At 38.0% G+C, this 24,895-nt stretch overlaps 1 long non-coding RNA gene across 1 annotated transcript in view; it reads right to left on the minus strand.

Annotated features, from left to right (window-relative positions):
* The window catches only part of LOC114206495 (uncharacterized), a 96,176-nt gene extending 72,900 nt beyond the window's left edge, over window positions 1-23,276 (minus strand). The window contains exon 1 of the long non-coding RNA XR_003608630.2: window positions 22,650-23,276. This is a non-coding gene — a long non-coding RNA (uncharacterized LOC114206495). The remainder of the gene's footprint in view (window positions 1-22,649) is intronic.
* Window positions 23,277-24,895: the final 1,619 nt, after the last annotated feature.

Genomic DNA, 24,895 nt, shown 5'->3' on the forward strand with positions numbered 1-24,895 from the left:
GGGAGGGAAAGGTTCAAAAGGTTCAATATTGTGCTTCAGAAGGTTCAATATTGTGAAGATGGCAATTCTCACCAATTTGAGCTACAGAGTCAAACCTCAGTAGGCTTTTTTTTTCTCTTATTTTTTCTTTCTTTTCCTTCCTTCCTTCCTTCCTTTCTGTCTTTCTTCTCCTTTTCTTTCTTTTCTTTCTCTTTCTTCCTGTCTGTCTTTTTTAGAATTTGGAAGGCTAATCATAAAATTTATATGGCAATGGAAAGGGCCTACAATAACCAAAACAATTTTGAAAAAGAACAAATTTGGAGACCTAATGCTACCTGATTTCAATACACTATTTGGAGTCAATACAGTGTGGTACTGGAGTAAAGATGACAAAGAAATATTGCAACAGAATAGAGTCCAGAAATAGAGCCATACATACATATACGGATGACTGATATTTTACAAAGGACAAAGGCAATTCAGCAGAGAAAAGATACTGTTTTCAACCAATGATGCTAGGACATGGGAGAAGAAAACTTACAGAGAGCTTCTCAGGGCATGTCATATTTGGCAGATTGGGCTACATAAAAATTTAGAACATGGGTATGGAAAAGATAACCTTAACTAAAAGATAAAACAAGAGATCTTCTGAAGAAAAGATAAAATTATGGGACAAAGGATTAAATAATTCAAATAATTTATCAAGAGTTCCTGCAAATTACTAAGTAAAAGACAAAGAACAGGCATGTCACAGAAAAAGAAATATGGTCAAAAAACCTGTAAGTTTTTCAACAGAAGCTTCTTATTAGTTTGAGTAGTTCCACTTTTTAATTTTTGTTTTTGTTTTTTGTGCACTGGGTGTCATATCCATAAATCATTGCCAAGACTTATGTAAAGGAGCTTCTTTCCTTTGTTTTGATCCAGGAGTTTTTTGGTTTCTGGTCTTACAGTTAAGTCTTTAATCCATTTCAACTTATTTTTTGTCAATGGTCTAAGATAGGGTCCAGTTTCATTCTTCTGCATGTGAATATCCAGTCTCCTCAGGACCATTTATTAAGAGACTCTTTTTGCCATTGAGTATTCTTCACTCTCTTGTCAAATATCAGTTGACCATATATGGGTTTATTTCTGACTCTTGATTCTGTTCCAGTGGTCTATTTTCTGTTATCATACCAGTACCAAACTGGTTTTTGTTTTGTTTTGGGGTTGTTTTTTTTTTTGTCTTTGTTTTTTAGAGAGAGAGTGTGTGTGAGAGCAGGGGTAGGGGCGGGGCAGAGGGAAAGAGAATCTCAAGCAGGCTCCATACCCAGTGTGAAGCCCAATATGGGGCTCGATCTCACAACACTGAGATCATAACCTGAGCCAAAATCAAGAGTCAGACACTTAACCAACTGAGCCACCCTGGCGGCCCCAGTACCATACTGTTTTGATTACTATAGCTTTGTAGTATAGTTTGAAATCAGGAAGTGTGATGCCTCAAGCTTTGTTCTTTCTCAAAGTTGCTTTGGCTATTCAAGGTCTTTTGTGGTTCCATATGAATTTTGGAATATTATTCAGCCATAAGAAAGAAGAAAATCCTACCATTTAAAGCAACATGGATGAAACTTGAGAGAACTATGCTAGGTGAAGTCAGACAGAAAATGACAAATACTGTATGATCTCAGTTATATGTGGAATCTTAAAAAACCAAACTCACAGAAACAGAGAATGGATTAGTGGTTTCAAGGGGCAGCAAGGGACAGGTAGTGGGGGCAGAGAATGGGTAAAGGTTAAGGGTACAAACTTCCAGTTATAAGATGAATAAATTCTGGGGATGTAACATACAGCGTGATGATTATAGTTAACAATACTGGATTGCATATTTGAAAGTTTCTAAGAGAGTAGATTTTTAAAGGTCTCACCACAAAACAAACTGTAACTTTATGAGGTGATAGATGTGTTAACTAATCTTATGGTGTTAATCACCTTGTAATACATACATATATGAAATCACTATGTTGTACATCTTAAACTTCCACAATGCTATATTGTCAATTATATCTCAATAAAGCTGGAAACAATAAATAAAAAAGTTGTTTAACATCATTAATGATTAAAGAAACACAAATTATTTTCCCACAATCTTATTATTGAACCTATAAAAGGTTGACAATAGTCCCACAAATCCAGGCCCAGTTCTCCAGTGTGCCCATGGAGGTAGGGTGTCCCTTCTCTAGGCATAGAGAGGATATAAAAACATGATAAACTGATTCTGCATATATCTATCTATAGGGCCTTGAGAAGAACCTATCAGAGTTGATCACTGGTTTTCCACACTCAACTCTGGGCAATAAGAGAAGTAAACAAGATACTCCCTCAGTCCTTGCCAACTCTAATATGTATCTTCTTAGATTGGCTTAAAGACATATTTTCTCTTAACTCAAGGGAAGACAACTCATCTTTCTGGAGTGGCTAATCAGTGACAAATGCTATCCTATAGACCTTGCATTAACTATTTAATTTCATCTCTACCACAACACGGCAAGGTTTATATAGATGAGAAAACTGAAGCTCAGAGAACCTAAGTAATAATATACTTCAGGATTCATGTTCTTTCTACTGCACTGCAAAGAATCAATAAGTTTTTCTCTAGTCATATGCAAATCAGAATATGACAAAGGCTCTGAAGAACACTCAATTGGTTAAAATTATAATTAGAAATTCCACATGAAATGCTGAAAACAACTTTAATGTTGCATATTTCTGTGATAAACCCTGATATTTATGATATTGTGTGTGGTAATTTTAAAGTAAAAAACAAACAAACACTGGTCATGGAAACAGACCTGATCTCAAATCTCAATTCTGTTGCTTACTGGTAATGTAATCCTTACCAAGAACCTGATTTGCTATGCTAAACCCTGACTTCATGGTGTTCCAATCATAAGCTATCTATAATGCCATCATTTGACTAATTTTGGAGACAGGTGCTTTGTGACAGTCTTCTTAACTGATAGATTGTGAGCTACTGGAGGACAAGTATTTTGTGTCACTGACAATTCCCCAAAAGTTACTTGTACAATAAGAGTTTTACCATACATATTTATTAGATGAATATCTTATTATAAACAAAAACAGGAAAGCTTGGTAATACTAAGAGTTGGCAAAAAAAAAAGTATGGGAAGGCAAATTTGTCAGTGATTAATAAAAGGAGTGCTATAAAGAATAAGACTCAAATGCCCCCCCTTCCACACCCTACTCCATACTTCCTCCACCCATACCTTGTTTCCTTGATTTTCTTTGAATTCTCTGAATTGAGAGGAAATTACTTCAGAACAGGGACCATGTTTTATTTGTCTTTGAATTCTCAGAAATAGCATAGTATAATGCTCAATAGAAGACTATTGAAGGGAACTGAATGGTAATTTTGAGAAGGAAGAGATCATTGCTGGAGAATATTCATCTCAAGAGGTAAAGTTACAGTTTTAACTCATTTTCAGTTGCAATTTCTCTCTAAGTAGGGAAATTCTCTACCAAAGACTGAAAAAAAAGCACATCATAAAACATGCGGCAGTCCATCTGAGTCCTGTTTCAATTTTTAGCACAGAATGTGTTGAACTTCAGCATTCCTGATTCACACCTTTCTAATGCAAATACCTCCAACTTTCAATTATTTGAGGGTGAATTATCAGATTTGTAGATTAACAAGGCTTTTTGCTTTTTCTACTCCCTCGAGCTACACAGTCCTTTGGGCGCCTTCGGTCTTTGTGCATGAATGGCAGTGGGATTCACTCTTTATGAATAAAGAAACATCTGTGATGCTTCAATGGCGGGAAGGAATGCACAGAAATCCAATACCACCTGTATGCAGCTCTATGACTGGTCATAAATTGTATTGAAAAAAAGCTGTCAGAGTATTCAAAATTCAAAGGATATTTCTTGAAGTAGTTCATCAGAGAACATTTTTTCCTCATATCAACCAAAGAACTAACTAAATGAGGCATTTTATTTACAATAATAAAAAATGTTATATTGATTCAAATCACTGGCAGTGTCTACAGACACACAGTGGAAAGTGGATGTCAACATCACTGAAAGAGTTGGTCAGTCAGGCTTAGCCCAGCTTGTTGATGCTTTTTATTTAGTGGCAGGAAATCTATCAGTCCCTATCACTTAGTGCTCAATTAATTTCAGGTTTTGGTTCTATTCAAAAACTTTGCTTTGATCCAGTTGTAATCAACTCATAAAAGTAAGAAAAAGCAACCCTGTTTATAAATTATGAGCATTTTAAAACCTGGTAAATGTAATTTATTCTTTATTTTCCTACTTATATTTTTCTATCACTATTAACACATAGGTATGAATATAAGCTTACATGCTCACAAACACAGAACTCCCGGTTGAATGCCAACACCTTCAGAAAGGAAAAAAAGAGACTTGTATAGGGGAAGCAATGTGTAAAGCTTTAATGTGTGTATGTTATCTGGTGAGTATACATATTTACATAAATATGAAGAAAAAACATGAAAGGAGTAAGGAAAAGAAAAAAGTTAAAGTGACTGAATGGTAGGCTTCAGAGCTACCACGTATGGCTGCATGGATTGTCCACTGCACAATCTCAAGGATAGCTTATAGTCACTCTGACTACAAAGGTGGATGGCGCCCCCTGGAGTTGTGCAACATAGTCGTCTTGGTGGGAGTTTCTTTTCTCTGGGATTTAAACATTTTGCTTTATAATAAGGACTAGACTGTAACTACAGCTCCAGATCATACTTCTTAATCTCCCGCATGCTTGGAAGTAGCTTATTTACTCAAGGGGATAGGGGAAGGAGAAAGAAAAGTAGAAAGGATAGAAAAAAAGTAGAAAGGATATAGAGGGAACAAGGATAAAATAACACTAGCCAAAAATGTTTTGAACATTTGCTATGTGCCAGGTATGGGTCATAGCACTTTGTATATACTAACTCTTTTAATCCCTACAACCATCATAGAAGCAGGCACTATTATTATCCACATTTCACAGATAAGAGAATTGAGGTCGAGAGATGTTAAATAACCTGCCCAAGACCACGTAACAATAAGTGAGGTAAAAGTAGCAGAGTGAGCTGACTCCTCTGCTTTACAGAATTGTGACTCTCAGTTGAAAGTCAATTAGAGGTTCCCCTCATTTAAATCTTTATTTGCTCTTGCTAAAATAAATACTTTATGGGGAAAAGCAGTCCCTTAAGAAGACCCTCTGTCAGGGGTGCCTGGATGGCTCAGTTGGTTAATGGTTAATCATCCGCCTTCAGCTCAGGTCAGTGTCTCAGAGTCCTGGGATCCAGACTCTCACTGGGCTCCCTGCTCAGCATGGAAGCAAGGAGACTGCTTCTCCCTCCCCCTCTGCCCCCATCCCTCTCCCTTTGCCCTTCTCCCCTGCTCATGCCCTCTCTCTCTCTCTCAAATGAACAAATAAAATCTAAAAAAAAAAAAAAAAAGGCGGCCCTCTGTCTGCAATCAGAAAATCAGATTTAAGACTAGAGAAAAAATTAAGTTCCAAATAAAATTCTGACAAAATGAAAATTCTCCAAAATAAGCCCCAAAATTGAAATATAAAATGCCAAGGGTTACATTTATATTTAGCACAAAGGCTGAAGGATAAAAATTCTTAACTGATCTGTTAGCTCGCTGTGGAAACTTCTGACTTTTAGAATGAATAAATAGAAATGTTAGGAGAGGATGAGGAAACATCACAGAGGCACAGATAAAAAAAAAAGAAAAGGGAGCAGTAAATAAACACAGCAGTCACAAGGGCCTCCACAGCAAAAGGAAATGGGAGTTGGGGGTGGGGGCAGTTACTAATACATAGCACCAGAGGCCTGAAATATTTCTCAAGTGAGTCATTAGCCTTTGTATATCTAATTGATTCCTTGTTTCATAACTTCTGAATATTTGAATTTCTGCAGATCCAATTTACTACATAGAATCATATTCACGTTGAAATGACTTCAACTCTGTATGAAATTTCAATTTGAAAAACCAACTTAATGAAATTATGACTTCAAATGTAAGAAGAAATCACAATAATTATCTCTGTAAATTATTTGTTCCAACTGTCCCATCCCCATGCTGCTATGTTAAATTATTTGAGCAAATGGAATATTTAGAGCTACAAAGGAAAAATGTAAAGATAAAGACAAAATAGCATTTGTAAAATGACCACTAATAAAGCTCCATCCTGGAGACTATAGGCAAAGAGTCAATTTTACAGCTTGTCAAAAACCACCCATTTTCTGAGCATGTTTAGAGCCTGCAGAGCTCTTCATTTATACCAGAATGTCAGGATTTGAAGAAGCAATAATATTTTGAAAATGATCTGTGATGTACATTGTTTTGTCAAATGTCTAATCAAGTGGGGGAAACGTGTCAAAGTCAAGAAATGTTACTTGGCTACAAGTAGGATACAGACCTGGCCACCCACTCACCAGCTGCAGGAAATGAATTTAAAGTAAGTTGGTCATCTGTCCCAGGATAAAAACAACTGCCAAATATTTTATCCCAATTTGTCAGCCCTGCTCTATTCTAGTGAATTCCATCAATTCAAGGCCAGTCCCACTGTTTATTCTTTCCAGAACAATAAGCTTAACCAATAGGTTTATTTGTTTAAGTCATCTGGTGAATTCTTTTAAATTAAGCCTTGTTTCTAGTACCACTTGCATTTTATTGGCATTCATGTAAGCTTCTGCGGCAGCTGCTTGAGAAGAAAAGGAAAGGTAGTTCCTGTGGAGCAGTGAGAAGAGAATACATTTTTAAACTTTCCTTTCTTTCTCCTAAAATTAGTACCGAGCATATGGAATATTCAGCAGGTGGCTCAGCAGGGACAGGCTTACTGTTTTTCATACCTGCCACTGAGATATTTGACATTTTGACTTGCTAAGGGAGTAAGATTTTTGAGGCCATTACTGGGTGTTGGGGGGGTGTGGGGGGATGCATGCTCATGGGCATGCTGAGGAACATCTCACAGAGGGTCTCTCAGAGGACAGAGTGCAAGAGACAGAAGCAACTAACAAAGTTATACAATTGAGAAAAGCTAAATACTAGAAAAGGGAGTGCATTTGTGTGCATTTCATACTACTGAAGTTGAATAATGAATTCAAATCCCACTGTGTTAGAGAATAAGGAATTACTTTGTGGGGCGCCTGGGTGGCTCAGTCGGTTAAGCGTCTGTCTGCCTTCAGCTCAGGTCATGATTCCCAGGGGGCTGGGATGGAGACCTATATTGTCGGGCTCCCTGCTCAGCAGGGAGTCTGCTTCTCCTTCTCCTTCTGCTCCTCCCCCCTGCTCATGCTCTCTCTCTTGCTCACTCTGTCTCTCTCAAATACATAAAATCTTAAAAATAGATAAATAAATAAACAACCAAACTGTCCTTTGGGAAAAAAAATCACTTTGTGACTTAAAGAATTCCAGGAATTTTACTTTATAATACAATACGAATACTCTTTGAATATTATTTGAAGACCCCAATTTAAAGTTCACTGCAATAACTTCCCCCATTGTCTGAAAAGCAACTATTAAATCAGCATTCCAGAAAATATAATATAAATAGAATGCATCATGCACTATTTTAGGCAATGGAGGTCTTCTTACTTTTAAGATTTTATTTGAGAGAAAGAGTGAGTGAGTGAGAGAGAGAGAGCACATGAGCAGGGGGAGAGGGAGAAGCAGGCTCCCCACTGAGCAGGGAGCCTGATGTGGGGCTCAATCCCAGGACCCTGAGATCATGACCTGAGCTGAAGGCAAATGCTTAACCGACTGAGCCACCCAGGTGCCCCTAGGCAATGGAGTTAAAAAAGCAGAGTTTCAAATTTGAAAGAAATTTAGGAAGTATAATAAACTAACTTGGATATGGGCAGTGAGGGAGACAAGAGTCTCAGATAATCCCTAGTTCTCTGGCTTGATGAATAGGTGAATGGTAGAATCATTAATGATGTCTGATAAAGACTACCACTTGCTTACCTAATATCCACTCTACCCATTTTCTTATGTAATTGACCTATACAGTATTAAAGATGGCAACATAACCAGCTAAAAACCACATGAAAACTATATTTTCCTGTCTCTACTATGTCTAATAAGACAAAATGACATAAGACATAACCAGACATCTTTGGGTGGAATATCCAATATGTCTAAAGTACATTGACTCAGCAGGGTGACCAAATTTTTTTCTTTACCTTCCTTCTCTCTTCCTGGAATATGATGGTTGAGACATGAGCAGCTAGTTTGTGACCATGAGGTAACTTGAAGACAGACACTTCATGCTAAGGATTGTAGAACAAAAAGATGGATTCCTGAAATCAGTGAGTGACCATGTTAGCCCTGGGTTGCCTAATTCTGGAGTTTTATTTTGACAGAAAAATAAATGTTCACCTTGTTTAAGTTTATTTCAGGTCTCTGTTACTAGCCACTAATCCCAATTGATACTCTGGTATAAAAATCAAGGTGCTTAGGGCTTTTTGGGAGGTGGCAGGATTAGGAGGAAGTTCAGTTTTGGGTGTGTTGTATGTGAGGTGCTTGCTGGTAGAATGCCCAGACATCACTTGGAAACACAAGGTAGAGATACAGACTTGGGAGTGATCCAAGGAGGAGGCTAACATCTACAGCTTATCATTTCCAGCCAGTGGTTCTTTATTTTCTTCAGATCAACTATGGTAAGGACTTTCTGTTTTTCATTTCTGAGCATTTAACTTGCACTTTACCTTGAATGCGAAAAAAGGCAATGTTCATCAGAAGCTCAAAAATGAGCATGCAAGGGGCACCTGGGTGGCTCAGTCAGTTAAGTATCTGCCCTCAGCTCAGGTCATGATCACAGGGTTCTGGGATCGAACCTAAGCCTCCCTGCTTAGCCTGCTTCTTCCTCTCCCTCTCCCTCTCCCCCTGCTCCCTGCTCTCTATCTTGCTCACTCTTCCTCTCAAATAAATAAATAAAATCATTTTTAAAAATGAGCATGCAAGATGAAAGTGTGCAAAGTGATCTTAATAATAAATGAAAAACTTATGATTGTTTCATGAACTTTAAAATTTTTGTCAAAATAGTAAAATCTCTTATCACATATATAGAGGACTGAAAAAAAAGAATAAAGCTATTATTTACTTAGTATATTGAAATTTAAGGCATCAGAAATATTGAGACCTGAAGTGTTTTATTTCTCTGTTTTAAATGCATCAAGAGTAACCTAAACACTGCTTGCTTTCTTCTCACTGTATAAGTTAAAATAGGGGATAAGGTTCTTCTGTTTGCCCTAGTGAATTGTTATACTCTTTCCTAAGTTTGGATTCGCTTCCAACATTTTATCCTTTGACATTTGTGTTGTGAAATATCTCCAAAAATTCTGTTAATGTGGAGGGTTTTTGTGTGTGCGTGTGTGTGTGTGTGTGTGTGTGTGTGTGTGTGTGGTTTTTTTGCCTGTGTTACTTCTGGGATATCTTCACCCTTTTTGTCACAACCACTTTCTTTCTTTATGTTGGTAATTTCTCCTTCACGAAGTTCTTCTGGCTGTACATCCAGAGTCTTTCAAATGGTGGCAGTGCCAACATTCCCACCATCAGCTATTTTGTCTATAATTCTATTTATGTTCAATGTGAATTTCACTTCCAACAGTGTCATTTTGGGGTTATTTGCTGTACTGTTGGCCAATTCCCTCTTTTGATTATCCACTTTTATAAAATGTCATGTGAATTTATCACTGAGAGACAAGATTGCAACACAACTACACACTTTTGCTGTGTGTGTATAAAATGAGTAACAGATGCAGAGTGATCAATCACTGATAGACTTTGAAAGAAGGGATTCAATTGGTCACTGATCACAATGTGCATGTGTTATTTGTGTGGTGATTTATGGACTAAAGACCCAGCAACAAAGTTTATACTTTATGCAATTACTGAACTGAACTGAATCAGGTAACTGAAATGTGAACTGTGATGTTATAGGACTGGATTATTTAAACCATGGTAACTGGATATCATGCATGTCAGAACCATGCAAAGTGAAACCTGTGTATAATCCAGCTGAGGGTTGGTGAGGAAAATCTAGATGTATCCATGCAACATTCATTCTCTTCCTTTCATACCTCTTCTTTTCCCCACTTTTTAGCCATTTCAATTCTATTAGTATCACCTCTAGAGAGTGATAAGGATAATTTGCAAGGCATCCTAAATCAGTCAATTTTGCTACTGATAATTTTGGTTAAATATCTGACCTAAAATGGGGGGTTAAAATTATCCTCATTTATTTTCTGTCCTGTTCTCATATCCTATAACCATGGTATGCTGAATTAACATTGCTGTAATAATGTTCTGTCATAAAGGACTTTATTATAATAAATTCTGTGTTGCTCAACATCCTACCAATCAGAATTATCTTTTTATTCATTCATTCAGTAAATATGTGCTAGGCACTGTACCATGTGCTTCGAATATTTTGTATCAGTGAATAAAACAGGCAATAATCCTTGCCCCTGTGGTGCTTACATTTTAGCTGGTAGTTGTGAGGGGCTGGAACATGAGGCAGCAATAATGAAGCCTGCTGTGGTGCTACCATTTTGTCAGGCCATGATGATATTATAAATAAGAAAGACACAGATATTCAAGTATACATTTTTTTAAAAAGGATTAACAACTTTGGCCAAGTGATCAAAATTAATATCACTAATAAAGTGATATTATGGACATCATGTACTTTCTTTTTTTATTTTACTTAGAGAGGGAGAGAAAGGGGGGAGGGGCCGTGAGAGAGGGAGAGAGAGAATCTTAAGCAGGTTCCATGCCCAGCACAGAGCCTGATGCGGGACTCGATGTCACAACCCAGAGATCATGACCTGAGCCAAAATCAAGAGTCAGATGGTTACCCAACTGAGCTACTCAAGCACCCCTGACATCATGTACTTTAGATAGGATGCCCTAAAACGGGCATAATATCACTATGTGATTTTCTGGTTGGATAAGTGTGACTTAATCCAATCATGATGAAACATCAGACAAATCTAGATACTTGTATCAAGCAATAGGATAAAGATAGAGGCATAATTTATTGATATGGAAAAGATTTAGGGAGGTCCATATTTGGGAAGTGGGGAAGGCAGATGGAAATCAAGTTTTCTATTTTAACCAGATTTAATTTGAAATAACTATTAGACATACAAGTAAAGATACTGAGTAAGCAGTTCAATATACTAGCCTAAAACTCAGGAGAGAAAACAAAGTTGAACATATAAATTAGAGTCATCAGCATCTAGATGGTTTACTAAGCCATGGCTCTGGATAGGATTACGTGAAGTCTAGAAAGAATAGAAAGAAGGAAAAAGAAAGAGGGGAACAGAGGGGAGAGGAAGAGAAAGAATTTTGGAATAAATACACAGTAAGCTTAGGAGAGAGACTGAACCATTGGCTGTGGTATTAGTTTGTCATGGGTGATCTTGGCTAGAAATTTTTTAAGGGTATCAGTATAAACAAAACCAGTTTAACAGTAATACCAGCTCTAGACCTCTAAGGGCTGCTTTTTTCAAATCTTATTGATTGCACTAATATCTTCTATTCCTTCAAACCAACCATCACATTGTTATACTAAACCACTTGGAACTGTACTTTCTGCCTTTTACTTCAGCTATTGGTTTGTTAGCAAATTGGACAGCACAGGTGGGAACTGATGACATTTGAAATATTTTTATTTTCAGATATTTATACCATCTTTGTTACCATTTGAATTCCAGGTCTTGCTCTGACAAACTCAATTTCATCTGAACATTAAGTAAAGGAAAATCCACCTGGGAACTGTGAGAATAGATTGGGTTGGGGTCCTCATGGTTGTGATGTTCTTGGCTCGATCTGAGCTCTATCTAACATCATTTGCCCTAGCTTGCTTCTCTCAACATTAAGCATACATTAATTGAACTCTTTTCCTTGCTCTAGTTTCTTCATACTATTTATCACTACCTGACATCATGTTATGTAACTTATTTCTTTATCTGTTTACTCTCTGTCCTACCCTCACTCTCATGTAGAACAAAAACTCCATGAAGTCACAGACTTTGTTTTATTCATTCCTGCTCTATATGCTGTCCTTGGACTAGTGTCACATAATAGGTCCCTGATATTTGTTGAACAAATGAATTTTTCAGAAATTAGCTTGGTTAAAATAGAAAAAATCATGTAGTGCAAAAATTAGCTTGTTTCCTCCTCAAAATTAAAAGGGGTATATTATGTAATGAATAAAACTATGGTTATTGGTAATAAATACACACAGTACACATATGTTAGTACAAGTTCTGACAAAGTTTTTTTAAAAAGATAGTATGCACATCAGGGAGCCTTCATTCAGTTAACAGGTTACTCAGGCTTTTGTCATTCCCTCTGAAGCTGGACAGTGTGAAAGGGATATGTCTCTTCCTCTCTTTATATCTGCACCCTCAGTGTGAGACCAGCGAAAGAAAAAACATGGTGGGGGAACATCTGAAGGTCAGCTTTAGGGGTACCAAGTTAGGAATGAGCTATACAGACATCTCAGATCCATCATTCATTCATTCACTCATTCATTCATTCATTCATTCTGTATCTTTCTCCTTTCTCCAGAACAGATGACCTTAAACAATATGCTAATTTTTAAAGTCTATTAAGCCTGGGGCACCTGGGTGGTTCAGTTGGTTAAGCATCTGCCTTCGGCTCAGGTCATGACCCCAGGGTCCTGGGATAGAGCCCCGCGTTGGGCTCCCTCCTCAGTGGAAAGCCTGCTTCTCCCTCTCTCACTCCCCCTGCTTGTGTTCCCTCTCTCGCTGTCTCTCTCTCTGTCAAATAAATAAATAAAATCTTTAAAAAAAAATAAAGTCTATTAAGCCTATCAACCTATTGTCTATTGTGCATGTTGCCTTCCCCACCCCCTGCCCCAGTATTCTGTCTTTTGACTTTGTTTAATTGGCTCCAGCACAGAGATTGGTACTGCATAAATGTTAGTTCCTGTTTCTCCCTCTCTTAAAACACGCATAGATTAAGGGGCATCTGGGTGGCTCAGTCAGTCAAGCTTCTGGGTCTTGATTTTGGTTCTGGTCATGGTCTCGGGTCATGAGGTTCAGCCCAGCATCAGGCTCTGTACTGGGCATGGAGCCTGTTTGAGATTCTCTCTCTCCCTCTGCCCCTCTCCCCTCTCTAAAATAAATAAATAAAATCTTAAAAAAAAAAAAAGACATACATAGATTAAGCATCTTCTTCAGACCAAGCACAGGGCTAGGAACTGGAGATACAAAAATTAATAAGACACAATCTTTCCTTCAATGGGCTGATACTCCTGCCAGGATGACAGCAGTACTAGTGCTGATACAAATTGTGTTCCTATGGTTTTCTTTCCTGAGCCTTCCCTCCCTGGCTCCTGGTTTCAGGGGAAAGTAGAGGCTTGTTCACTTCTACTACTTCTCATGAACATTAGCATGTTTTCTAAATTTTATTATCACCTTATTATAGAGTTTGCATTGACTATAGATTTTGTGTACAGATACCTTCAATGGTTGACTATGTAACTTCTTTTTCAAAAAGATTCAAAGTCTGACTATAATCCTCTTGCAGTGGCCTGGTTTCAGTTTTGGAATAGTCCAAGCTTCTCCTTCTTCAAAGCCTTGTTAATGCTCTCAGTATGAGCCTCTCTGCCTGGAATGCTCTCCTCTTGGCTCTTAGACACAGTCAGCTTCTCCAACATGAAGCCACGATAACCATCCTACATAACAGCCAGTGCTACCACTATACCCTATCATAACACTTGTTTCCTTTGTGAGATTTAACATCATTTATAGTTATTTCAATTCCTTGTTTTTAGGTTTACTGTTTTCTTCACTAAACTGTGAGTCAAATCTTGTCTGTCATGTTCATAGCTATATTCCCAATGTATAGCAGAGTATCTGGCATGTAATACTTGTTCAGTAAATATTTGTCAAATGATTGGTTAAGTAATAAATTGGTTAAGTTTCTCTCCATCTCTCCTCCCCAAAAGAGGGGAGGAGAGATGGAGAGAAAAAGAGACCTGCACAATCCTCAATCATCTTACTTTTCTGAACTCTTGAAGGGTCTACTCTCTATTAATCTTCAAAACTCTTTCCTTGTATACCTCCTAAAATAATGTATTTAAGTGATACATGCCTCACATGTTTAAGTTGATATCTATAATTTTTCATCATAAGTTTAAGTAAATGCAAACAATAAATATCCTGTATATTATAAATTGTAGCATTTAAAATAAATCTATTACACAATATTCTTTGAAATGTATCCAATGGACATAAATACAATAAAGATTTGATATCCACCACTATTCATTTTTAAAAGGCACAAACATTCAGCCATAACACTCCTAGACATCAGATGGAAAGTACTATAGAGGTCCCCTAAAAGACATATACAAAAGTACTCATAGCAACTTTATCCATAATAACCAAAAACAAGAAAAACCAACTGTTCCTCAGCAGTAGAAAGGCTAAGCAAATTATGGTACATACCTACATACATACACTGGGATATTATGTAACAATGATTCTCCAACTCTTTGGTCTCAGGACCCCCTTATACTCCTAAAACTTATTGAGGACACCAATGACTTTTTAAAATCTATTTGGGCATTTCTATCAACACGTGTCATATTAAAAATTAAGACTGAGACATTTTTTAAATGTTTATTAAACTATTTTTAAAATAACAATGACATGGATAAACCTTGAAGAAGTTATGTCAAGTGAAAGCAGCCAGACACACATACACAAAACTATTGTATGATTTCACTTATAGGAGTTACCTAGAGTAATTAAATTCATAGTGACAGAAAAGAAAATGGTGATTGCCAAGGGCTAGGAAGAAAGGCAAACAGAGAGTTATTGTTTAATGCATAAAGAGTTACGGTTTGGAAACAGAAAATGTTCTAGAGAAGACTGGTGGTGACAACTGCATAACAATGTGAATGTACTTAAGGTCACTTGCCTATACACCTAAAAATAGTTAAAATGGTAAATTGTGTTATGTATATCTTACCAAATTAAAAAATAACAGTAATAAATCCATTACATGTTAAGGTACATATTTTTATGTATGACTATATCTTCCAAATAAAAATATTAGTAAGAAGTAGTAGCCTTATTTTTAATTATTCCAAATATTTTATCAGGCTTAATAGAAGACAACTGAATTTTAATATCTGCTTCTATTTCAATCTGTCACAATGTGTTCTTTTGTTAAAGTCTGAAGAAAATCTGGCCTTATAAAAATATATAATGGAAAAGAGAAAGATTATTTTAATAGTCCTCTTGGAAAATTCTGAATTGTCTTCTTTAACACTATATCAAAATTGATAAGTGGTAGTTTCTTGAAATACTGGTTCACTAATATATGCAGATCTTCCAAATACTGACACTTCATTGTATGTCAGAAAAATCACATTTGTTAATTTCACCACCAATCTCAACAGAAAAGTTGTGAAGTACTGGGAAGATGTTAAGCCCAGGATAGTGAATATAAATTTTCCAAAATTCTATTTTTGCTCGAAAATGCAAATTTTATCAATGTCAACAAATATAGTCAGTTGTTTGCCTTGAAGTAACAGGCTCACTCCATTTTTTTTTTAACAAAATATCTGCCAAATACTTTAGTCTGAGTAATCATAGTTTGTCCTTGTTTTTTTCAAGTAAAAATGATGTTTTTACTGACCAACCAGGTTAGTTCACAATTCAGTTGAACAGGTACTTTTTCTTGAGACAATCATCATACTCCTATATGCAGCAGAAGTACTTCATGTGTACTTCCCATTTCATCACTTATAATATTAAGAAGACATGTACTAGTCTCAGCAACCTATGAATGGAAGGAAGCTTCTCCAATCTAATAAAAGACTATGAAACACCTATTTCTAATATCATAACTAAATATAAGAAACTGAATGTTTTCCCTTCCAAGACTGAAAACAAGGCAAGAATGTTTGCTTTTATTGCTTCTACTCAACATTGTACTCAAGAATCTAGCCAATGCAATAAGACAAGAAAAGGATATAAAAAGCACATAGATTGAACAGAAAGAAATAAAACTGTCTTTATTCACAGATGACATAACTATATATATGAGAAATAAATACAAAAAAAGTTGCTAGAATTAAAAAGTGGATTTAACAAAATCACAGGATATAATATCAATATAAAAATATCTGCAATTAACAACTGGAAATTGAAATGTAAATAATAAACTTTCAAAAAATAGAAAATACTTAGGAACAAATCCAACAAAATTTGTGCAAGATTTGTATCCTGAAAACCGTGATATATTCATGAGAGAAATTTAAAAAGATGTAAATAAACAGAGAGATAAGAGAAATATACCATGTTCATGGGTCTAGAGATTTAATTTTCTTAGTGGCAATTTTCCCCAAACAAATCAAAACCCCAGTCTTTTTGTAGAAATTGACAAGCTAATTTTAAGCTTTACATGGTAAAGCCAAGCATCCAGAATAACCAAACAACTTTTGAATTCTCTTCCTCTTGAGTTCTTTAAAATGGGTATGACTGTTTAAAACAAGGGCTTAAAACAAACTGGCTGTCAACACAGATCCTACAGACATTAGAAGAATAATAACACAACATTATAAACAGTATTATGACAACAAATTCAACAACATAGATGAAAAAGACTAATTTCTTGAAATGTACCATGTACTAAAGTAGGCATAAGGAAAAGCAAAAAATCTAAATAGACCTACATCCAATAAACAAATTGAACTCTTATTAAAAAAAACCTTCCCCCAAAGAAAACTCCAGGGTCAGATAGTTTCACTGGTGAAAACACTGAAGTTACACAAATGATTTTCAGAAAAGAGTGGAGAAAAGAACACTATCCAACTCATTTTATAAGGTCAACAGTTATGGGTTGAATTGTGTCCCCCCCCTCCCCCCAAAAAAACTCATATGTTAACCACATTTGGAAGTAAGGTCTTTATTATGGTGATTAAATTAGAACAATACTGTTAGTGTAGGGTCTTAATCTAATATGACTAGCATCCCTATAAGAGGAGGAGGAGACACCAGGGGCATGTGGTTGCACAGAGAAAGGCCATGTGAAGACATAGTGAGAAGACTGCCATCTACAAGCCAAGGAGAGAGGCCTCAGGAGAAATCAAACCTGTCAATTACTTTATCTTGAAATTCAAGCCTCCAGAACTGTGAGAAAATAAATTCTGTTGTTTAAGCCCAGTCCATGGTATTTTGTCACAGCAGCCTTAGGAAACTAAAACACCAACATAAGCTGAATATCAAAACCTAACAAAGATGATATAAAAAAAAATTACAGACCAATATCCTTCATGGAGATAGAGGCAAAATCCGTAATAAAACACTAGCAAATCAAATGGACCATACATAAAAAGAATAACACTTCAGGACTCAGTAGGATTTATCCAGAAATGCAAGATTAGTTTAAGAATTTAAAACCAATCAATGTAATCCACTATAACAATGTAATTCACTAAAAAAGAAAACCAATATGATTTCAATAGATACAGAAAATGCATTTGACACAATTCAACATTCATTCCTGATAAAAACTTTTAGCAAACCAGAAATAGTAGGGAACTTCCTCAAATGAATAAAGGCAGCTACAAAACACTTATAGCATAATTAGCAATAAAAGACTGAATTGTTTTCCCCTACAATGGCAACAAAGCAAACATGCCATTATTACTATGTATATTCAACATTGTACAAAAGTCCAGTCACTGTAAGAGGAAAAAGAAAATAAATGTCATTAAGATCAAAAAGGAAGAAGTAATATTGTCCCTATATGCAAATTACTTGAGTATTAATGTAAAAATCCTAATGAATCTAGAAAACAATTACTATAAGTAAACTTAGCAAGGTCACAGGATACAGGGTTCATATATAAGAACCTGTTTAAAGCAAGCATTAAACATATATCTTTTTATACTAACAGCAAACTATTGTAAATGCAATTCAAAAATCCACTCTGTTTACAACAGCACAAAAAAAATAATTATGAATAAATCTAACAAAAGATCTTTACATTAGAAACTATAAAAGATAGTTGAAAGAAATTAAAGAATTCCTAAATAGAGAAATATACCATGTTCATGGATCAGAGGATTCAATATTAATGTAACAAATCTCCTCAAACTGTGGTATTATTAAAGGATATATATATAGATCATTGAAATTGAATACAAAGTCTAGAAGCAGACCCATAAACAGTCAACTTGACAAAAGTGCCAATGTGATCAATGAAGAAAGAGTCATTTTTGTGATAAGTACTGCTGTAGCAATTAGACACTGGACATCTGTATTGAGAAAAAAGAAAAGGACTATTGATCCTAAAGTCACACCATATGCATAAATTAACTTGAATTGGGTCATAGTCCTACATGTAAAACCTAAAATTATAAAACTTTTGGAAAAGAACATCAGAAAATATTTGTGCCCTCAAGGTAGACAAAGATATTTCAGAAAGGACACAAAAAGTATGGATCCAAGGAAAAAAAACACATACTAAGGTGCCAGCAGTTTTAACCATCATTGCTTTTGCATCATGAATTAAAGCATCAATGCACTGAAAAAGGCAAATAAATAAAATCCTAAATTATTATGAAAATAATTTGACTCATGGACCTCCCTGAAAAATTCTCAGGCACCACCCCCCAAGGATTCTCAGATCACACTTTGAGAATAGCTATTTTGCAATAATTAAAAAGAATGGACTCTGGTGTATGCAACAACGGATGCATCATATAGACATAATGTTGAACAAAAGAAGCCTGGCACAAAGGAAAGCATACTGAATAATTCAATTTATACAACTTTCAGAACAGGTTAAAGTATTCTATGACATAAGAAGTCAGAATACTGGTTATCTCTGGGATGGGGAAGGAGATTAAGAAAGGTCATAGTGGGAAGTAGGATCACCTATATCTCGATTTAAGTGATGGTTTGTGCATTTTACTGTATGGATGTTATACCTCAATAAAAATATAAAAAGAATTTTATGAATAAGTTCTTAATCTTTAACAGTTTTATATATTTTCCCCCTTGAATTTATATTTCAATTCCACTTACCTGCAGAATATTCTAATGAAACATACTTCTATATTTAAGTTTTTATTAAACATATTCTACTACCTTTACACAAAAAAAGCATAGGCATATTCTCAAGCCAGTCAATTTTAGGGCAGAAGCCATAATGAAGCTGAGAATCTGAGAATTCTAGTTTGAGGATGATGGACATTTATTTGGCATTTCATACCTTAATTCATTCTATATATGGCTTATTTCACGAGAAATTTTCTTAAAGGTAGGGATGCATCTTGGATCTTCCATAGCCAAGGACCTGACACTTTGTAGGTGGCTCACTGATTGATTTTCTCATTCATTCATGCAACGAAAATATCTTCAGCATTTTATTTATGTTTAAGGCTTGCTAGGCTCTCTGCCTATAATGATGGCTAAGTGCAGGGCGCAATAAATTCCCATTGATAACTGACTGATAATTATCAGCTACATTTCAGAAAGAGTGTAATTCTCTTTTCTCTCAAATTCCAAGTACAGGTGCACTACCTGTCTTATTAACCCTGTTGTAAAAATGGGAACACCAAGACACTGAGATTAATTAACTGACTCACTTAGGGTCATGCACTTCATCATGAGTCAAGTAAAGATTAAAACCCTTACACGTTCTTTTCTGGACTGAGGTGCTAAGGGAATTCATTCAAATTGACTAGAGTTCATATTTCATTTAAATGCTCTCATTTCACTTCTGCTACATCTACCTTCTCTGACTTGTATTTTAGGACCTGCAGTCTGAATTGGTTTACTTCTACTTCAGACTCTGTCAAGATATATTAGACACTGAGGGTCCATGACACCATGTGAAGTATAAGTGCTATTAGTTGAAAATACACAAGCAGTTTTCTATTTCAATATAGTATAGCAATCCTTTGGAGAACCTGCTTTCTACTAAAAATGAAAGTGGGAATAATCAACCTAGGTGAATTTTGAAAATGTTAAAAAATTAAAATTTTATTTTACTATATATCCTCAGGTGGGTATAGCCAAAGGAAGGCAGATTAATAGTAAATATTTTTATCTGCCACCAATGCATTTACAAACCATTCTGTTGAATAAGATCTGGCAGGCTCCTGACTGTGAGCAGAGATAGGGTAACAACTCTGACGATACATAAACTTGTATCAGATACAGGCTCCATTTTTTGCTGTAACCATCCATCCATAGCCTGGCCCGCTGAGCTGACAAGACATGTTATTAATAAAATGTACTGTACCACAAGTGCATTGCCCTACATGGTGTTTATCTTGTTGGAAAGTGTAATTATCTGAAACAATAGCCTCTGTGAAAAGATACGTTATGAGCTGTGTAAAGATCAAAATAATTTCCACTAATAGTGGTAGTTGTTTGTGAAGAATTAAAACATTATGTTGCAGAGAGTTAACAACTGGGCCTTGCTTTTACGGTTCCTGTGAGAAGGCCTTGAATTTCATGCCATACCTTGTGGTGAAACAAAGATCCTCCACCAGAATGTAAACTCATTGAAGGCAGAGAATTCCAATTTATTTGTCAATGTCTCCCTAGCACAGAGTGCAGTCCTTGAAAGAGTCAGCATTTAACATTTGTTAAGTAAAGAAAAAAAAATGAATGAATATGAGTATAGGGAAGAAATGGAACAAGTTTCAGATTCAAGCCAAGCCAGTATCAGTGTTCCACCAGGTTGTAACTCAGAAAAATAGAGTGGGATCCAAACTTCAGGAGACTGGTATTCGTGGAGAGGGAGAGGGTAAAATGGAAGCAGTCTGTGAAATCAAGTTGCTGAGGATACCATGTGGCACTCCCATATTGCTGAGGCAGAGAAGCCCTAGGTATAGAAAAGGATGAAGGTTGTCCTTGGTCCCTACCTCTCACCCCTGCCCCAGCCCCACTGGATAGGATCTGAACAAATTCTTGCATCTTTCAATCTGGATCCTCCTGGCACAACAAAAGGAGCTTCGGATCTCTAATTCTCACTAGTAGAATGCTGGATGGAACAGCCTGCAGGTAACTGCATGTGGCTTAGGGACCACTGTGAGGGGCTAGGACAAGAGCAAGGTTTTAGGGAGGTAAACAGATGGAGCACCAGATCCTGAAATGGAGCTGGGTTACTTCTCCATTGAGATAGTAAAAAAAGAATATGAAGAAAGACAGAAAAATTTAGACGTTATGGAGGAGAGTAGATACAGAAACATTTTGAAGTAGAGAAAAGGAAAGTTGAGGGAACCTGCTGAGACCTAAACCACAGCCACTTTTCCTTATTTTTTTCCACGGCAAAATTTGATGTTGCTCCAATTATATCCTCCCACGTGCTCACAGAAAGTGACTTCTCTCTCTCCCCAGCATGAGGGGTAAATTATGTTTGGCATCACACTTTCTACAAGCAGTTAGTTTAGGATGTGTATGTGACTCAGTTCTGCCAGAGGCCTCTAGAAACTAGGATTATCCTTCCTTTACTGTGAGACAGAGAAAGACAGGAAGAGGTGGGAGACAATATCCTTCTTCTTTGGACAATGCCCTTACTGCATCCGACACCAAAAATGCAGAAGCTAGGGTGCAGCCTTGAAGGGAGATGGCAGGAGAGAGTGTCATCTGAGGATGGCAGAGCAGAAAGAAGAACTCCCCTTGGGTCCTCAACAACATCCTTGAGTTACTCAATTAACCAATATAGGAACGACTTTCCTTCAAACTTCTTATTTTATGAGATAATAAATTCCTTCTCTTTCAAAAGCCACCACAAGTCAAGTTTTCTGTTGCTTGCACTTTTGTCGATAGCTTGATCTTTTCTTATAAAGGTGAGAGCATGTGTTCGAATGTGAAGAGTGGGATTTGAAAGTTTGAAACATATTTTAGCTTTCCCCTATAGCCGCCCTCCATCTTCTTCCCCCTCTCCCATCCCTTCCCCACATCTACTGGACGCAGATGAGGGCCAGGAGACACCAGACTGGATGCAGAAGGACTTCTCCATTTTTTCAAGATTCAGTCTTTTCCAGCTACGGCTCACTGTGTTTGGCTCCTTCTTCACTGAGGACATATTCTGTCCCAGGAAGCTCTTCAGTCACTCCAGGAAACAGGCTTTTGGGGCCTTGCCCCATCAGTTCAACAGACATACCCAGATACGTGTGAACCCCCAAGCCACAGCTTAGACTCAAATGGGGAGCCCCAACTGCAGCATCATTCTGTACCTATAGCTAGCAATGGTTTGTGGCCCTTGAACACAAGTGGAGAATGAAAATGGCCAAGACTTAGGGATGGGAACTGGCACAGACATGGGAGAAGGTCTGAGAATGCAGGAATTAGCATGGCTTTACTAGATTATAAATCTTATGAAGACCACTGAGCACCCAGCATAGAACTCTGCAGCCACCGAGTTAGTCTCCACACATGTGTATTAAATTTAATTGAAATGACCACTTTGTAGGCTGAAGGTCAAATGGCTTCCTTTTACAGAATCTTCTGTCCAGAGAATGCCTTTCAACCACCACCACCACCACCTTCCCCGCAAAACAAAACCTTCAGTGTTTTCACCTGTTATCTAAGTTTATTTTTTATAACATAACTTTGAGACAGGCAGCAGTAAGAATAGTTTCAACTTACCAGGAGGAAACGAAGACACAAAGAGATGATCTGACTTGGCCACAGTCCCAGAGGGCATCCGTGGCAGAGCTAGGATGGTCTCTAAGTCCCTGGGGTCTCTCAAGCCATTGTTCTGATGTCCCTGTATGTAATTGTTTTGATAGCAATTTCCCTGGTTCTCTCTCACTAGCCTAATCACGCATGTCAATCACATTCAGGACGGCCATGGGCCTAAGGGTCAGCCAGTGTCTCAGGAGGACGGAATTCAAAAGGAAAAACAAGACACAATAGCGCACTTTCTCCTTCAAGCACGTATGTCAGTTGTGGCCTCGTAAGTCTGACAGTGTGTGTAGGAGCGAGGGTTTTTTTTTTTCCTTCCCGATGGAGAAAGGATGTGTCCAGTGCTCTGACCACAGCAGAAAACCCAGAGAGAAATCCACCAGTTTAAGATCCTTTTACTAGAGAACACTCAAGGATACTGCAAGAGTTCTCCACCCACTCTCTAACGAATCAGGAGGGATGTCCTCTTTCTTCCTCCTCAGCGAGTCTCAGTCGCTTCACTCCATCTGTTAGACAAGCCTGGACGGTGGAGCAGGAGTGTAAACCTTGACGCGGATGCTAATTGCCCTTCCCCTACAGACCACTTGGCCTTCTTTCCTCATTTCACTTTCACTTTAGAGAGCCGCATCTGTGGCCCAGGAGACAGGGTCCAGGCTTGGCCCTGGAGAAGGCCCCGAGGAGAGGCGCGCGTGCGGCCGACAGGGCGGGGTGGGACAGGGAGCGTGCGCGGGGTCTGTTCGCGTGAGGCGTGGATCCTGGAATGTGCGTGTGCGCGGCCCTCGAGCACCGCCCGCGCGGCGCCGATTGGGCCGGGGGCGCGCGGCGGGGGAAGCCCTTGGCTAATCTCCTGCCATTCAGCCCGGTCGACGTCGGCGCCGGGGCCGTAGCGCGGCGCGCGGAAGGACAAATAGTCCCCGCGGCGGCACCGCGCGCCCCTCCACGGCTCGCCTCGCCCCGCCCGGGGCTGCCGGGGCCCGGAGGCCCGGGCAGGCAGGGGGAGGGGCGGCCTCTGCGGCTGCTCGATCCCCGCTCCCCTCTTCGCGGCCTGATGAGTGGATTGAGCTCCCTTGGGAAAAGTAATTGGATTCCCGGCTCCCTCCAGCCGGGATGGGCGGAAATCGGAGGCTGAGCCTGCAGGTTGCGGGGGGTGGGTGGGGAGAAGAGAGGTCGGGGAGCAGCCGCATGGGAAGGAAACTTGGTGAAAGCACCACTCCGCCCTGACGTGTTGGCGTGCTTGTTTCTGTACAGGCCCCGGTAGAAAGCTGGGTGGTAAGGAAGGATCAACGGAGATTACCCCTGGTGCCCCAACCACCTGGCACGTGACTTTTGCCCCTCCAAGTTGTCATCATTCTGAAATTCACCTGGCTGCTGATCTCCGGGAAGAGAGAGAATTTGGAACATTTGAGTCTTTCAGCCACCACCACCTCGTTTTTCTCTCAGAGCTCTACTTGGAGCTAAGATGGAGAAAGCCCTGCCAAATCTGGGATCGGAGATAACTCTTGTTAACGGGGGTACCGCGGGAGAAAATAACATTCTCACCAGAATCATCCAGGAAAGTATCTCAGGTCCTTGCTTTAGCAGTAGCGAACTTCCCTAAATTGTTTTTCCTTTGGGGAGACGGAGCAGAAGTGGGAGCCTTAAGCAGAGTTTATGGCCGAAATGATAGGAATGTGCTAGGAATTTAAGTGACTAACTCATCCCTCTTGTGATTGTTTTTTTGTTTTTTCGCCTTATTTACTGTATTTCACTCATTCATTCATCTTCAAACAAGCTTTAATTGGGGGCTTTCTATGTGCCATTCTCTGTTGTACTTCCCAGAGATACATCAGTGAATAAAAGAAGTCCCTGCACTCATGGAATCTCATTATAGTTCAGACAATACATGCACAAACAGATATACAATATAATGTCATGTAGTGATGAATGCCATGAGGACAAAACAGAGTAGAAGGACAAAGATACAGGTGAGAGCAGTGTGGTTTTTTTTACTACTTTAGGTAAATTGATCTAGAAAGTCCTCTTTGATGAAGCTATGTTCAAAACAGCGGTCTGAATGAAATGAGGGAGAAAGCCAAGCAAATGTCTGGGGGAAGGAACTTTCCAGGCAGAGAAAAGAACAAGTACAAAGGCTCTCAGGCCAGAGTGTTTGGGGAGCTTGAATTAGTGGGAAGAAAGGAGGCTAACATGAGTGCTATGCAATGAGCAGG

Source organism: Eumetopias jubatus, unplaced genomic scaffold (genome assembly GCF_037043125.1).
Source record: "Eumetopias jubatus isolate StellerSeaLion01/CBP00866 unplaced genomic scaffold, mEumJub1_p1.0 scaffold_7, whole genome shotgun sequence".
Lineage (NCBI taxonomy): Eukaryota > Metazoa > Chordata > Mammalia > Carnivora > Otariidae > Eumetopias > Eumetopias jubatus.